We start from the raw sequence: 17,978 nt of genomic DNA, 5'->3' as shown, positions 1-17,978 counted from the left end.
CATATCAGTGCAGCCACTCCACTGACCCTCAGACTTGCCAGCTAGAAATGGAAGCTTATTTCTGTGGGTCATTGAGCTTTGGGCTGGTTTATTATGTAGCATAGTTATGGCAAAGATTGACTGATAAAAGGAGTAACCAAATAAAGTAAAAAGTTATGATTATTACATTAAAACATTATTTATTAACTGGAGGACATTGTTTATTGGATAGAACTGCCTAAACTTTTCTGGGGTGAAGGAAGAACATGCCTAACTAAATAAATTTAAAGGAACATTAATGGAGAACAATAAAGTTGCTTTATGATTATATCCATAAGCCCTGCTTGTTCAATTCAACAGTTACATGTACTTCTATGAGCACTATGTTATAATGCTGTACATATTTACAAATTTACATGAATAGCATCATGCTGTATTCTACAAATTGCCCTTTCCACTCAATGTTATATTTAAAAATGTTAAAAATATTTCATTATGGGCCAGGTATGGTGGCTCACACCTGTACTCGCAGCACTTTGGGAGGCCAAGGTGGGTGGATCTCTTGAGGCTGGGAGTTTGAGACCAGCCTGGACAACATGGTAAAACCCCATCTCTACTAAAATACAAAAATTTTCTGGGCGTGGTGGCACGTGTCTATAATCCCAGCTACTCGGGAGGCTGAGGCAGGAGAATCGCTTGAAACTGGGAGGCAGTGGAGGTTGCAGTTAGCTGAGATCACAACACTACACTCCAGCCTGGGCAACAGAGTGAGACTCCCTCTCAAAAAAAAATCATTATGCAAATATACCACATTTTAAAAAATCCAGTGTCTCAGTGATGGACACTTCAGTTGTCCCCACTCCATGTTTTGCTGTTACAAAATATGTATCAAGAACCATGCTTGTAGTTGAGTTTTCCTGGTCATATATATGTGAGTCTCTCAAGGATATATATCTAAAGCTGAATGGCAATCATTGATGCTGTTTACCATGTACCAAATTTCCATTTTTCCTCTTGCTGGACCCAAGACAGAATTGTACTCCCTGTCCCCTTGATGTTAGACCTAGCTAAGTGACATCTTTGACCAATGAGATATAAGTGGGGGTGGTAAATGTCACTCACAGGTGGAAGCTCTTAGGATCTAGTATGCAATTCTCCCTTTCCTTCCTACTGCCACAATCCCAGACTCAACTGATCCTCCCACCCCAGCCTCCCAAGTAGCTGGGACCACAGTTGTGCAGCCACATGCCCAACTCATTTTTTATTTTTTATTTTTTGTAGACCCAAGGTCTCCCTATGTTGCCAAGGCTGGTCTTGAACTCCTAGGCTCAAACAATCCTCCTGCCTTGCCCTCCCAAAGTGCTGGGATTGACTCATCTGGGTGGTGGGGCTGCGTCCTCCTCCTTCTGGTGGGTAGAACAGCATGGAGCTCTGCTCCTAGCTAACCCATGATGGATACATAGCATGAGGAAGAAATCTATCTTGATTTTAGCTCCTGAGATTTAGTTTATCTTGTTCAGTCAGCATAACCTTCCATTCTGTCTGAAACATAAATCAGTACCTGCAGAGCAGCACTCCTTCAGCAAAACACTTGTTCATGGTGCTGGCTTAGGTGCTGTGTGATGTGCAGTGAGAAAACACACAGAAGGCTGGAGAAATAGTCACCCACATTACGCAGCGGAGAAACATTATGTACAGCAGCACTTGTAGGAATTTGAGAGGTTGATAATTTACCTAATGAACTTGTAGATCTAGGAAAGAGTCTGGAAAGCAGAATTTTGTTGTCGTCATTGTTTTGAGACAAGGTCTCATGCTGTCATCCAGGCTGGAGTGCAGTGGTACAATCACAGTTCACTGCAGCCTTGACCTCCCAGGCTCAAGTGATCCTCCCACCTTAGCCTCCCAAGTAGCTGGGACCACAGGTGCATGATACCACACCAGGCTAATTTTTTTTTTTTCTGTAAAGACAGGGTTTCACCCTGTTGCTTAGGCTAGTCTAGAATTCCTGGGCTCAAGCGATCCTCCTGCCTTGGCCTTCCAAAGTGCTGGGACTACAGGCATGAGCCACTGCACTTGGTCAGCAGAATATTGTGTGTTACTTACTCTTGACAATGCTTGGCAAGGTATTACAAGAAAGAGATGAGTTCAGGAAAGAGTTGGCCAATGTACACTCCTTTTAGGGCTGGAAAAAGCAAATGCTTCTTATCTCCAAACAGTCAAAGATAAAACTGAGAAAGGCTTGGACAGACAAAGAAAATTTAGTTTTGTAAGCAAGGATTAAATCACAGCCATGGATGTTACACCCATTAAAAAAATCTCTGGATGTATTAAGGCATCTTTTAGTAATGGTCCCTGTTCTAGCAATTAGACAAAATGTACCAGGGAAAAAGATTAAGGGTGTGGACCAAAATACCTTCAATTAAATCTAGAGTGGCATGGTAGCAAGAAAGTAAAGAAATATAGCTAACAGGAGATTTATTTATAAAGGAAGCTTGACCCCTAGCATTGCCTGGAATCAAATGATAAGAGACTAAGGGTTTTGAGAAAATTATACATGCTGCCAAAGAACCACTGACCTCATCTAGACTTCATTTGAATCTCAGAACAAACTTTGAGTTCTCCAGACAATGTGCTTAGGAGGATGCTCTGCCCGTAAGGAGAGCATATCTTCCGGGTTCCCCTGCAATTGTGGCCAAAGATGGTGGAAAAGATGGTGGCCAAAGATGAAGGGTAAGCTCAGGCCTGCAGAGAATGTTCCAGGAGATGAAGTCAAGACCTAATCAAGAATACACTTTATCCCTGGGGAAGAATGCTCTGAGATTTCAGAATTGCTGTGACCCATTATTCTCTTTTTTGGATGGGATTGTTTACTGCCATTTTCTTGTCCCATGTTTCAATATTAAATATTGGTACATTGGCAAAGACAGCTTATATTTTTAGTCTTCTAATAAAGAGACATTGACTCAAGATCTAGAGACAACTACTCATCACTTTGATGTAAAAATTACTGTGAAAAATTGATATCTTCGGCTTTAAGCTTGATGCTGTGTTGGGGTGGGGCCTTTGAGTTATCTCCCTTGAGAAAGGAAGAGTATATTTCCATCCAGGAATAAGAGTAGACCAAATATTGGGTTTTGAATGAGGTTAGACTGTGTGAGTCATTATTGCTGTTCACCAGTAGTTCTGATTCTCTTCTTAGCTATTGTGCCAGATGGGTCGCTCAGGTCTGACATTGGTCATGCAAAAGTCATGTTGAATGAATTCTACAATGTCACAAGACATGCATAAAGAAATAGGAGCTATTTTATAAAAGGACAAACTCACAAGACCAGGGTTAGCAAGGCTTCATGCGTGCAGTCTGTCTCGGTGATGCCAGGGCCAGACTACCTGCCCTCAGGGCTGGGGGTTCATTCCAGTGGAAAGCTTCTTCCACACTGCAGTGTCTTTCTGTAGGGAAAGTATAAGAGTGTAGCTTTATTACAGGGGAGACACAAGATGCTTGGTGCTAGGCAGTCTGGATTTGGGGTGCTGGGCTTATCAGATCTGTTTAAGGACCTTGAGCTTTGTGGGATGTTACAGTCATCTCTGATGGGGGAGGAAGAAGACACCAGTGCAGGAAGACGAGCTGGGCACTGCCCCTCTAGCTGGGAAAAGGGAAAATCTATCCAGTACTAACCAGCTTGCTGTCTGCGAAACCCATGGTGAGTGCCTTGGGTTGCATTTCTCCGTGCGCTTGAAGATAGAAGCATCCATATGACTTGCTTTGGCCAATGAATGTGAGCATTTGAAGCCTCCCAGGGCCTGTATGCAAGTTGCCTTTTTCTTCTCCCTACTATGGTCACTGTTGAAGTTGCAGAAAATGAGCCTCCATCAGCCTGTGTCCCCGCATGAGGACAGTGTGAAACAGACACTCCAGCTGAGCTGTGAGAGATGAGCAGCATGAGGCAGAAATAAACCCTCATTGTCTTATACTGTTGATTATTTGTGAGTTTTTTGTGTGTTTGTTTGTTTGTTGTTTTGAGATGGAGTCTTGCTCTGTCACCTAGGCTGGAGTGCAGTGGTGCAATCTCAGCTCACTGCAAGCTCCGCCCCCTGGGTTCAAGAGATTCTCCTGCCTCAGCCTCTCTAGTAGCTGGGATTACAGGCACGTACCACCACATTTGGCTAATTTGTTTTTGTTTTTGTTTTTGTTTTGGTATTTTTAGTAGAGACAGGGTTTCACCATGTTAGCCAGGATGGTCTCAATCTCCTGACCTCGTGATCTGCCCGCCTCGGCCTCCCAAAGTGCTGGGATTACAGGTGTGAACCACCATGCCCAGCCTGTGAGTTGCTTTTAACAGCAGTATCACTGTCCTAGTCTATCCTGACCAATACGAATGAATCTTCTGAGTGATGGGGTGTGCACATCCTTGGCCTTCCTAGATATTGCCAAATTGCCTTCCAGAGTAATTGCTTCAGACAGTGCTATTCCTTACAGGAGAGATAACTTAGAGCTTTTCTTTTCTTCGACTCCTACCCTGCAGTGGTCATCGTTGGATTCCAGTTGGTCTTTGAGTTGCTACTTGTCATCCTGGGTCTCAGGCAAGAATGGGATAGACCTGTCAAGGAGGGAAGAAGAGTGAGAATCTAGGCAGATTGAATGAAGACTGAAAACCTGGCAGGTCTGAAATCAGAGAGGTCAGCTGAGACAGGGAGAAATGAGTGTCCAAGGTCTGGTCAAAGAAGGCCCAGGCCAGGTCAGCTGAGAGCTGCCTGGAATGCACACTTGGAGCCTGGAGAAAAAAAGACGCATCAGGGGCCCAGACCAAGGGCTTGGGCAACCAGGTGTCAGGATTCAGGAAAGTGTTTTGGTACAAGGTAAGGGGATCCCCAGCAGGGATGGAGCGGAGGCTAAGTCAACCACCTTCTGGGCCAGGAGCTTCTTGCTTGGCTGGCATAGGTCTTGGCACCTGGGTAGATCAGTTCGTGAAAGATACAGACAGACACGCCTGGGTGGAAAAGAGGATTTGAGGGGAAGAGAAGCCAAGGGATCCCTGAAACCCCAAAACTCTGGAGTCCTAGAATGAAATGAGGTAAGATTTTGTTCAGTCCTGTTGCTGTTCCTTCTTTTTGACCTGTCTGGTCTCATCCTCATGTGGGTCTTCAGGGTTTTCCCTTTGTATGTAACTTTTCTCTGCAATCACCATTTTTTATTCTTCATATCTTCACTGGTAATCTGGCCCAGGGTGAAGAAAGGAAGTAACATTTATCAGGCACCTACAACGTGCAGACACAGAACTGGGTACTTTTAATGCACTGTCTTGTTTAATCCTCCCAGTAACTCCTTGGGGTAGCTGTTATTATCCTGTTTTATAGATAAGGAACCTGGAATTTGGAGAGCTGAGTAATTTACATGAAGTCACATGAGCAGAAAGCGGCAGCGCTAGGACCCAGGTCTGTCGCACACCAGAGGCTGTGCTCCTAACCACAGTGCTGCATCTGCTCTTCTTAGTGGAATGACCATCCTTCATTTCCATGTCATTGCCCTTTAAATTTAATTTCGGGCTAATTGACCCAAGGGTTCAGTGGAGTCCCCTCTGCTGTCCCCAGGTCATTCGTGTAGGATGAGGCAGTTCACATTCACCTCCTTCCTCAGGTGGGAAGGTTCACCCTCACCAACACCAGGGTCCCCAAGGAACAAGCCTCACTGTCTTGGGTTGTGTGGCATGCTCAAACATATGGTTGGTTAGAGAGCCCACACAGAGGTGTCACCAAGGGAAGAGGAGCTGCTCCCTCACTTAGGAGCCAACAGGTCCTGTCATACAGGCAGGAGGTTTTTGCAGGGAGCCGGGGGAGTGAATGATAGGCAGGGCAGGAAGGGGATAAGCAGGGTGACAGCTGCTTCTGGTGGCTCTGAGTCACGTTCCAAGCCTAAATTAGCCTTGCTCTTTTCCAGATCTTCTGTGGGCTTGCTGCAGGCTGTCTGGCTGGTGCTTCTCCTCCTAGGCATGGATTAGTCCTTTTCTTCCCTTTCCAGTCTTCCCTTTTGGGTTCTTATACTAGAGCTAGCTCACTGAGAGGCTACATGGGGTGGCCTAAGTTTGGGCTGAGGTATGGAAAGGGGTGCTTGTATCTTTTCCTTGTCTCTTCTTGTTCTTAGGTTGTACCTGCTTAAAGTTTTACCATTAGAGATTATTTTATTACAATGCAACCCGAAGTAAGTCTTATCAGCAGAATTTCATTTTCCCCTGAAGACAGTATATTTGCATTAGACTATTTTCATACTGCTCTGAAGAAATACCTGAGACCGGGTAATTTATAAAGAAAAAGTGATTTAATGGACTCACAGTTACACACGGCTGGGGAGGCCTCACAATCATGGCGGAAGACGAAGGAAAAGCAACATCACGTCTTACTTGGTGGCAGGCAAGAGAGCATATGCAGGGGAACTGCCCTTTATACAGCCATCAGAACTCGTGAGACTTATTCACTACCATAAGAACAGTATCAGGGAAACCACCCCCCGCCATGATTCAATTATCTCCACTTGGCTCCACCCTTGACACATGGGGATTATTACAATTCAAGGTGAGATTTGGGTGAGGACACAACCAAACCCTATTGACACAAAAATAAAATTCTCATATAATTCTACTCCCATGCAGGGTAATTACGTCAACTAACGAGGGAAACCCATCCTGCCTCCTGCCCATCTTAACCACACCCGATTGTGCTCCTCTCTTAGAAGTCTGTGGATGGAGGAGGAGGGGCTCCATCTAAGGGAGGAAACAGAAAGGGCAGGCCAGGCAGGCCAGGTCACTCACACAGGCTTGCTTTCAGCCAGCTCTGCTGCAGGTTCAGGGCTGGAGACACTAAGTCTGAGCCTCATCTGTTTCACAAACTTGGGGTACAGCCTAGTGAAAATTACTTCTCCTTTCTGAGCTTGTTTCCTTTTATGGAAAACAAAGGTTTAAGAAGATGATGCCCAAGATCCCTTCCTGTCTGACCATCCTGTGAGTCTATAATTGTTCTCTGCAGACTCCACACGATAGAACAGTTTCCTGAGTCTTGGTGTATCTTTCTGGCTTAGCATCATGACTCTCTCTGCAGAAAACTGATCTGTGCCCCACCCCAAGGTTGATCCTTTTGTTTTTGGAGACGGAGTCTCACTCTATTGCCCAGGCTGGAGTGCAGTGGCACGATCCTCTGCCTCCTGAGTTCAAGCGATTCTCCTGCCTCAGCCTCCCGAGTAGCTGGGATTACAGGCGCATGCTAGCACGGGCAGTTAATTTTTGTATTTTTAGTAGAGACAGTGTTTCACCATGTTGGCCAGGCTGGTCTTGAACTCCTGACCTCACGTGATCTGCCTGCCTCAGCTTCCCAAAGTGTTGGGATTACAGGCGTGAGCCACTGCGCCCAGCCCACAGTTGAGCTTAAAAGCAAGGCAGTACAACACCAACTGATTTTCTTGTTAACTCTGCAAACAACAGAGGTAACTCTAGGAAGGGTCTGCTGAAAGGTCATTTGGCCAAACTGGGCTTTGCTCCAAGGTGCAGGGTGATTCAGCCCTCCTGGAAGCATCACTTTGATGCAGCTTGGTATATGCACAGCACAGATAGGCTTGCAGCAGTCTGGCTTGCCACTTGCCACTTGCCTGGCTGGACATTCTCTAGACTTTTGGGGGTCCTATCTCACTAAAGATCCTGACAGTTGCCAGACAGAAGGCAGTATAAAGGCAATTCCCATCATTTGGGCCTGAGTTTTCTTTGGGATCATTCCCCAAATAGTTCATTCTTCTTTCATGATGTGTGTTCTCTTTACACTTTTAATTATTTCTTTTTTTTTGAGACAAGCGTCTCACTCTTGTCGCCCAGGCTGGAGTGCAGTGGTGCGATCTCGGCTCACTGCAACCTCCGCCTCCTGGGTTCAAGTGATTCTCCTGCCTCAGCCTCCCAAGTAGCTGGAACTACAGGCGTGTGCCACTACGCCCAGCTAATTATTTGTGTTTTTAGAAGAGACAGGGTTTCACCGTGTTAGCCAGGATGGTCTTGATCTCCTGACCTCATGATCTGCCTGCCTCAGCCTCCCAAAGTGCTGGGATTATAAGCGTGAGCCACCGCACCCAGCCAATTTTTGTATTTTTTAGTAGAGACCGGGTTTCACTATGTTGGCCAGGATGGTCACCTGACCTCAGGTGATCCGCCTGCTTCGACCTCCCAAAGTGCTGGGATTACAGGTATGAGCCACCATGCACAGCCACTTTTTTTTTTTTTTTAATTATACTTTAAGTTCTGGAATACATGTGCAGGATGTGCAGGTTTGTTACATATGTATACATGTGCCATGTTGGTGTGCTGCACCCATTAACTTGTCAGTTAAATTAGGTATATCTCCTAATGCTATCCCTCCCACCTCTTCCCACCCCACAACAGGCCCCGGTGTGTGATGTTCCCCTCCCTGTGTCCATTTGTTCTCATTGTTCAACTCCCACTTATGAGTGAGAACATGCAGTGTTTGGTTTTCTGTTCTTGTGTTAGTTTGCTGAGAATGATGGTTTCCAGCTTCATCCATGTCCCTGCAGAGGACATGAACTCATCCTTTTTTGTGGCTGCATAGTATCCCATGGTGTGTATGTGCCACATTTTCTTTATCCAGTCTATCACTGATGGGCATTTGGGTTGGTTCCAAGTCTTTGCTATTGTGAACAGTGCCACAATAAACATACTTGTGCATGTGTCTTTATAGTAGAGTGATTTATAATCCTTTGGGTATCTACCCAGTAATGGGATTGCTGGGTCAAATGGTAGTTCTAGTTCTAGATCCTTAAGGAATTTCCACACTGTCTTCCACAATGGTTGAACTAATTCACACTCCCACCAACAGTGTAAAAGCATTCCTATTTCTCCACATCCTCTCCAGCATCTGTTTCCTGACTTTTTAATGATTGCCATTCTAACTGGCATGAGAAGGTATCTCATTGTGGTTTTGATTTACATTTCTCTAATGACCAATGATGATGAACTTTTTTTCATATGTCTGTTGGCTGCATAAATGTCTTCTTTTGAGAAGTGTCTGTTCATATCCTTGCCCACTTTCTGATGGGGTTGCTTGTTTTTTTCTTGTAAATTTATTTAAGTTCTTTGTAGATTCCAGATATTAGCCCTTTGTCACATGGATAGATTACAAAAGTTTTCTCCCATTCTGTAGGTTGCCTATTCACACACCAAAAGCAATGACAACAAAAGCCAAAACAGACAGATGGGATCTGATTAAACTAAAGAGCTTCTGCACAGCCACTTTTAATTATTTCTTTTGTGTCTACTTAGATATTCTTGTTTTATAGTCTCTGTCAATTTTTTCTTTATCTGAAATTTTTGAGTCTTGATACTCTTGTTGGTTTTGTCTGCAGACTCTCGCTCATGGTGGATATTTCCTTATAAGTTTGGATGGTGATCTCTCATTTTCAGTGGTGCTTTGCCTGTGGCTGGTGTGTGTGCAGGTGCCCTCAGAGTAATTTTGCATTTGCCTCACTGGGCTTCCTGGATTATCTCTTTCCATGGAACCAATTTTATGTTAATTTTCCTACTTGGGGGTTTCCAGACCCACAGGGTGGTATTATTCCAAACCCCAAACTCTTGTAAGTTGTAAACCTGTTGTCTAAAATTCTCAGGGGAGACTTTTCTAATAAACCAGGAAGGAAGTGATAAATTTCCTTGGAGTCCACCTGTCCTGGTGAATGAATTTTTCGAATCCATCCTTCTGCTGAGGTCACATTTCTTTGAGAGTTCTGGTTCATGCTAAGGGATCTTAGTGCTAACTTCCCACCTTGTACTATGCAAAATCTCATTTCCTACACTTGAGTATAGGAAGCTGCTGGTTACTGAGATTAACAGCTCAGACTTAACTAGGGCAGATGAACGACCTCAGATGAACTAGATCAGCCATAGCGTCAGCTTAAACCTACTTTCAGTTCCCACCTCGTTTCTGGCACCTGAGAATCTCCTGACTTACCTCTTCTCAAGAGCTCAGCTAGCTATACATTAAAAATTTTTTTCGGCCGGGCGCGGTATCTCATGCCTGTAATCCCAGCACTTTAGGAGGCCGAGGCGGGTGGATCACGAGGTCAGGAGATCGAGACCATCCTGGTTAACATGGTGAAACCCCATCTCTACTAAAAATACAAAAAATTAGCTGGGCATGGTGGCGGGTGCCTGTAGTCCCAGCTACTTGGGAGGCTGAGGCAGGAGAATGGTGTGAACCCGGGAGGCAGAGCTTGCAGTGAGCCAAGATCGTGCCACTGCACTCCAGCCTGGGTGACAGAGTGAGACTCTGTCTCAAAAAAAAAAAATTTTTTTTTGTTATATTTTTCCAAAATTTTTAGAAATTTGAGGGTTATTTTTGTCTTCATCTTTCTGGAATCTAAAGTTTCCCAGCTCCTCCTTGTTACTGAATAAGAACTATGCTTACTGTGTTGATGGGGAAGAAGGGGAGAGAGTAGCAGAATTGGTTGTGTTAATCTGTAGACAGTCTCTCTGGGAGAGATGAACAGCAGCCACCTCAGTAGTCTTTACCTTCTTTTGCTTAAAATAGTTCTGAAAACCAATGAGTCTTGTAGCACATTTAAAAAGTTTTATAAACATTTTCAAAATAAAAGTAGTTGCAAAAGATAACTTCCAACATACATTAAATATTTTCACTTAAAAATAAAGCTATTGCATCATTAAAAATGTGTTCAAAGTAATCTAAATATGTTAGTGATTTGATACCTACCATCATTTATTACAAATGAAAATATAACTTCTTAAAAAGTTGGAAACTTGGCTGCCCACAGTGGCTCACGCCTGTAATCCCAGCACTTTGGGAGGCTGAGGCGGGCAGATTGCCTGAGGTCAGGAGTTCAAGACCAGCCTGACTGATGTGGTGAAACCTTGTCTCTACTAAAAATACAAAAATTAGCCAGGCATGGTGGAGGGTGCCTGTAATCCCAGCTACTTGGGAGGTTGAGGCAGGAGAATTGCTTGAACCCAGGAGGTGGAGGTTGCAGTGAGCTGAGACTGGGCCATTGCACTCCAACCTGGGCAACAAGAGTAAAACTCTGTCTCAAAAAAAAAAAAAAAAAAGTTGGAAACTTTATATCATTTTCCTCTTGGAACCCATTTTTTCTGTACCACTTCCTGGTGAATAATTTTACTCTGATTTTGCCTTTAAATGTGTTTTACTGATCATTGTTTCATGCTTCTCAGCAATACACCAATGTTTATAAAATTAAATTTTATTTTCTGTGACCATAAATACTTCAGCGTTGGACACATTTCTTCTGGATCATTTTTGCAGCTATGCTATTGATCAAAATACCAAATACATTTTGATAAAGAAATACTTAAATATTTTGAAAATAGAAATGTATCCTGTCCTGAGATGAATGGGACTGAGGCATTAGGTTAAGTATGTATCAGCAAATATTGCTTATTGCTTGAATGAGACAGGATTCAGTATACATTTTGCTCTTCTATTTTAATAGATGTGAGCACCTAACAGCTTCATTCACATAAATAAGAGGGAGAAGGAAGAAGTTTTGTCCCATCTGTTATTCAATTCTTTAACTTCTACACTTTTTTTTTTTTTTTTTTTTGAGACGGAGTCTCGCTCTGTTGCCCAGGCTGGAGTGCAGTGGCCGGATCTCAGCTCACTGCAAGCTCCGCCTCCCAGGTTCACACCATTCTCCTGCCTCAGCCTCCCGAGTAGCTGGGACTACAGGCACCTGCCACCTCGCCTGGCTAGGTTTTTGTATTTTATAGTAGAGACGGGGTTTCACCGTGTTAGCCAGGATGGTCTTGATCTCCTGACCTTGTGATCCGCCTGTCTTGGCCTCCCAAAGTGCTGGGACTACAGGCTTGAGCCACTGCGCCTGACCAACTTCTAAACTTTTTAAGCCCAAAATTGTACCATGATCTACCATCAAAAATTATTTTTAGCAATCTATCTGTTAGCCATTTGATTAGTTCTCCTTCAATTTCACAGAAGGCAAAGAACTGAAAAATCATGCGAGGTGCAGAAAGTAAATGGAGTCACTCATTTTCTCATCCTGTAAACCAATGCCTCAAAACCGCTCTTTTGTTTGATGCCCAGATGTTTTCACATCTGAAGATAAAGATGTGAAAAATACAGTGAGGTTCCGAGTGGGTGAGAAAAAGTGTGATTTTCTTTCATAAAGTGGGAGAAGGGATATTTTGAGAGCAGAGTCCTCTGCTGGAGACATTTTCAGGAAGATCAATTTAGGGAGTAGTACCTTTGGAAGTTGAGTATCTGGAATGGAAATTCATTAGCCTTGAGACTGACAGTACTACAGACCCCCTGCCAAGTTTTCAGACCCTCTGTTATTTGTTTGAGGCGGGCTTCCTGGAAGAAGAAGGCTTTGCAGCTAGATTATCAGCTCTGTGGATCTTGCAGTGTCTTTACATGCTCAGCATGGAAAAGGTGGGCAATAACTAGCAATTTTTTTTTTTTTTTTTTTAAGACAGAGTCTCGCTCTGTCGCCCAGGCTGGAGTACAGTGGTGCGATCTCGGCTCACTGCAAACTCCGCCTCCCGAGTTCACGCCATTCTCCTGCCTCAGCCTCCTGAGTAGCTGGGACTACGGGCACCCACCACCATGCCCAGCTAATTTTTGTATTTTTAGTAGAGATGGGGTTTCACCGTGTTAGCCAGGACAGTCTCGATCTCTTGACCTTGTGATCCGCCTGCCTCGGCCTCCCAAAGTGCTGGGATTACAGGCGTGAGCCACCGCGCCTGGCCAATTGGCAAATTTTTATTGTGTGTTTACTGTGCCTTGGCACCTTCACAGCGGTGTATGTGCCTTAGCTCAGTTCACAAATGAACTCCATGAGAAATTTCTTCTCATGAACACTACCTTATGAGTGAGAAGCTAAGGATGGGAGGGGCTAAGTAACTTGCCCTAGGTTGCATGAGTGATAAATAGCGGAACTGGGGATTGGATCCTAAAGAATTTGTCTAATATAAAAGCTCATAGCTGGGCTTGGTGGCTCACACCTACAATCCCAGCACTTTGGGAGGCTGAGGTGGGAGGATCACTTGATGTCATGAGTTTGAGACCAGCCTGGCCAACACGGAGAAACCACGTCTCTACTAAAACTATAAAAATTAGCTGGGTGTGGTGGCAGGCACCTGTAATTCCAGCTGCTCAGGAGGCTGAGGCAGGAGAATCGTTTGAACCTGGGAGGCAGAGGCTGCAGTGAGCTGAGATCATGCCACTGCACCAGCCTGGGTGATAGAGTGACTCTGTCTCAAATAAATGAATGAATGAATGAACAAATAAATGCCCATAATCTTACCAATTGCTACATGGGAGAAGCAGCAAAGGAAGGACTCAAGGTAGACCCCTGACTCACATTCCCTTCACTCTTGTCAAGAAGAGAGGAGAAAAGAGATAGCTTCTTAGAGAATTAAAAATAATAGAAAGGCAGTGTTGGAAGTGGCTTTCTTATGAGCAATGTGATATGGGATGAGTCATTTAACTTGTCTTAGTCTTAATATCATATCTGTAAAATGAGGATGGTGATGATGGTGATGACGACGAAGATGATGCTGATGATGGTGAAGATGATGGTGATGATGATGGTGATGGTGATGGTGGTGATGATGATGGTGATGGTGATGATGGTGATGATGGTGATGGTGATGATGGTGATGATGGTGATGGTGATGATGGTGATGGTGGTGATGGTGATGATGGTGGTGATGGTGATGGTGATGATGGTGATGGTGATGATGGTGATGATGGTGATGGTGATGATGGTGATGGTGGTGATGGTGATGGTGATGGTGGTGATGGTAATGATGGTGATGATGGTGATGGTGGTGATGGTGATGATGGTGATGGTGGTGATGGTGATGATGGTGATGGTGGTGATGGTGATGATGGTGGTGATGGTGATGATAATGGCGATGATGGCGATGACTATACTTACTGCATAAGACAGAAATTATCCTATAGTCAGCACCTTACATTACTTGACACTTCTAGCTATCTGTTCTACTTAGATGAAATCTTTTACCTCTTAGTCTACAAAACACTCTCTTCATCACAAGCTCTCAACTGTTTGATGTTGAAATGTATTTTCTTTTGTGTTTTCTTCCAGGATAGATCTCATGAGTTATTTATTTAAGTGAGATTTATTATTTGAAGACTCCTTATCTTCCTGGTCACTCTCCTTTGGATATATTCTCATTTGTCAAAATGATTTAAAATATGGAACCCAGAATTTATTACCATATTCCAGATGTGGTTTGATGAGGGCACAGCACTGTGAAATTGCTCTCTCCCTTGAACTTTAGATGCCATCTGAACACTTAGTAGTTTTTCCTGTTCACTCCGTAAACTTCCATTAAACCCATAATTCAGAGATTATGATACAAGTCTGCTGCAAACCCAGTCTCTCATCCCATCCTATAATTTTGCAATTGACAGTTTGCACACTGATTCTGGGATTTCACATTTACCTCTGTGAAATTTCATCTTGATGACTCAAGTCCACATTTCAGCTTGCTAAAGTGATTTTGGATCTTGATTCTGCTCATTGAAGAGGGTGATGCATCATAAGATATGGTGGACTGGATAGTTTAGCAGAAAAAGCAGTGAATGGTGTTGCAGACTTGCCCAAGCCAATTAGGTCATTCACTATTTTAGGTTCTTTTTGTTTGGTGTCAGTCCTTTATATTATTTAGAGATGGGTGAGGAATATAGATTTGTTTTAGTTTTTTTTTTTTTTTCTACTACAGTTTGTATCTCACGATATGTTCCAGTGGAAGTAAATCTTAGAACGAATTCTGTTACATGCACAAAATTTATTAGCAAACAGGCACAAAAAAGGTCAGGAAGTCCACTCATGTAGGCTCCATGATGTCCCAGGTCCCTGACTCTTGGTTTCCCTTAGGAGCACTTTGCATACCCTGGTAGATGAAGAAATGCTTGAGCAGAAGGTTCAGTTAACTTTCTAGCTGGGATCAGCTGACAACCGTCCATAATCGCCAAATGGAGAAGACCTGGGTTGCTATCCCAAAGGCCATAAGCAACTGGGTTCAGTGGGTTCTTACCCCCATCCCCCGCCTCACACACACGGGTGAGAATGCCTATGAAATACATTTATCCACCCGTGCATCGTGAACTGCACTCATTTCAGCAATGAAAATACTTTCTAACATCCGTTATACTAATTAACAAAAGCTGTCATGTCAATCAGAAATCTAGTTGGTTGGAATGCTTTAAGCAGCTACTTCTTGGGTATGGGGTTTTCATGAAAGTATTTCAGATGCTAACTGTTTGCCCCAGGAGTATGTATTCCCCATTAAAGAACTTCAAATGTTAAATAACTTCCCCTAGACTGTACATGTATAACTGTGATACATGTTTATATGTATTACCATCTATACTGAAGTGTTTTGAGATAAGTTATAACAATGTAGCAGTTTGGGAGTCTGAGGCCTGGGTTTTCTTCCCAACTATTGTTGCTAACTGGCTCTGTATGGCACAACGTAGTTCTGTGATGATCACCACAGTCACACAGAGAGGTGCCTTCTGCTGCCCACTGGTGCATCAGGGCTCGGTACACATTCCACAATCTTACATGGTATGTTAAGGAATAAAGTTCTTTTAGGGATGGGGACATGGGTAAGGAGAACTTGCAAGGCTGAGTCAGCAGACCCCTCTTTCCCCATCCCTTATCCCCAAAGAGGCCTGCCTGGGCCAGGTGCTCTGCTGGGTGCACAAAGTGGCTTTGCATCCCACTGGGAGGACTTTACCTCCTGGGGTCTGGCTTCTGTGTGGCAAGGGTGGGGCCAACTGATGGCAGGGGAGGGAAACCTCACTGCCTGGGTGCTGAGCCATCTGGTTTTCAGTGCCAGCTGTAAAGAGAGTTGTCTGGGAATACCAGCTGCTCAGCGCCTGGAGACCTGGGGCTGTGAGAAGTTTCAGCTCCTCTGCCGAGGGGTAGGTGAAGGCCGGGAAGGAAACCCACTGGTTCCATGAGAAGTTGGGCTTGGGAAGCTCAGTGCCCAGGAAATCCAGAGTGAGGTCTCAGCGTCCCATCCAGGCAATCTTGTCCCTGTTCCTTGCATCACAGTTCATGCTCCTTCCTGGGCCTCAGTCCTCTCATCTTTCATTTTTAAATATTTTTTAGAGACAGGGTCTCACTTTGTCACCCAGACTGGAGCGCAGTGATGTGGTCATGGCTGACTGCAGCCTTGAACTCCTGGGCTCAAGCCATCCTCCTGCCTCAGCCTCCTGAGCAGCTAGGGCTAAAGGCATGTGTCACCATGCTCAGCTAATTATTTATTTCATTTTTGTAGAGATGGGGTCTTGCTATGATGCTCAGTCTAGTCTCAAACTTCTGGCCTCAAGCCATCCTCTTGCCTCAAGCCTCCCAAAGTGCTAGGATTATAGCCTTGAGCCATCATGCCTGGTCCCTCTCATCTTTTAGAATAAAGAAATTGGGTTTTGGTCTCTCTCAGCCTCCATACTAAAAAGGAATAGAGACCCTATTTCTCCACATTTAACAAAAAGTACACAGACATTTGATAGAAATGGTGCATGTCAGCCGGGCGCGGTGGTTCATGCCTCTAATCCCAGCACTTTGGGAGGCTGAGGCGGGTGGATCACGAGGTCAGGAGTTCAAGACCAGGCTGGCCAAAATGGTGAAACCATTTAATATACAAATATATTTTAACCATTTAAATATACAAAAATTAGCCAGGCGTGGTGGTAAGTGCCTGTAATTCCAGCTACTCGGGAAGCTGAGGCAGGAGAATCTCTTGAACCCGGGAGGCGGAGGTTGCAGTGAGCTGATATCGCGCCACTGCACTCCAGCCTGGGAGGCAGAGTGAGACTCCGTCTCAAATTAAAAAAAAAAAAAAATGTGCATGTCAGATATATAAAACCTGATTCAAAATATTGAGAAACTTCCCTTCATGTTTTCTTGCACAGATGAGTACAATCATGTAAATTGTAATCCTTGCTAATAATGATGCTAAGTGATTTGAATGTGGAAAGAGACGTGAAGAAATGACTGATAAAGGCTTCACGCTGCTGCCATGACTCAGGGAGCATTTGCAGGACGATAACGTTTCTATCATTTTCTGAACTCATTAAAAAAGGCATGCAGAGCTTTTGTGTTCAAAGAATTCTGTCTTTTTCCTCCCTAAAGCCATTGCATTTGTTTTAAATCTATGTGCGACTACGTTTGGAGATAAGTAGCCCTTTTTAGACCTTCTTGATTTCAAAACACAGATTCGGTCTGCACATTTTCATGGTAAAACGGAGAATGAGATCATGGAAATATTTTACCCATCTGTAATTGGCAGGGCCAGGTGAGGATCAGAAGAGCTATAGATCCTCTTTGGAAGGTTTTGTCTCCCACATCGATTAGGTTACCATGCTGTTGAATGATTATGATGGCATCATTGTTGTGTATTTGGCAAACGTTGCACACGGAGCAATCTGACAATGTATAACAGTCTAGACCATCTCTGTAACAGTCTCTGCAATTGCCTTTTTTATACACATGGCTCATTTAAGAGGCAGATAACTTACTTCTAAAGTATAGATCTTTCCCCCTTCAAAATCTTTGGGAAATTTCAAGTTTTCTTTCCTTGTACCTAGCAAATGTCCCACATATAACAGGCAGTCAATAAATATCTTTTGTGGCTGATGACGATGGAGAGTGAAATTGAGGAAGCCTTTCATGTATTTAGAATGCAGGAGATTGGTGCCAGGGGTTGCCAGAAACATCGGTGATGACTGCTGCAGCCCCATCTCCCCGTGCCGACTTACTGAGCCTTTGATTGAATGGTATAAAGGTATCATTTGGTTGCATTAGGAGGAAAAGGTATATGGAGACTTGACGTGCGTGGTGTTTCATAACTTCCTCTCCATAAAATAGCGACATTTGTCTTCTTTCATCTAAGGCTGCATCATTTCTGAAATGGTACCTAAATTTTAAGGTATGG

This window comes from Trachypithecus francoisi, unplaced genomic scaffold (assembly GCF_009764315.1).
Source record: "Trachypithecus francoisi isolate TF-2019V2 unplaced genomic scaffold, Tfra_2.0 Lachesis_group4, whole genome shotgun sequence".
Classification (NCBI taxonomy): Eukaryota; Metazoa; Chordata; class Mammalia; order Primates; family Cercopithecidae; genus Trachypithecus; species Trachypithecus francoisi.
This window is presented reverse-complemented; position numbering follows the sequence as displayed.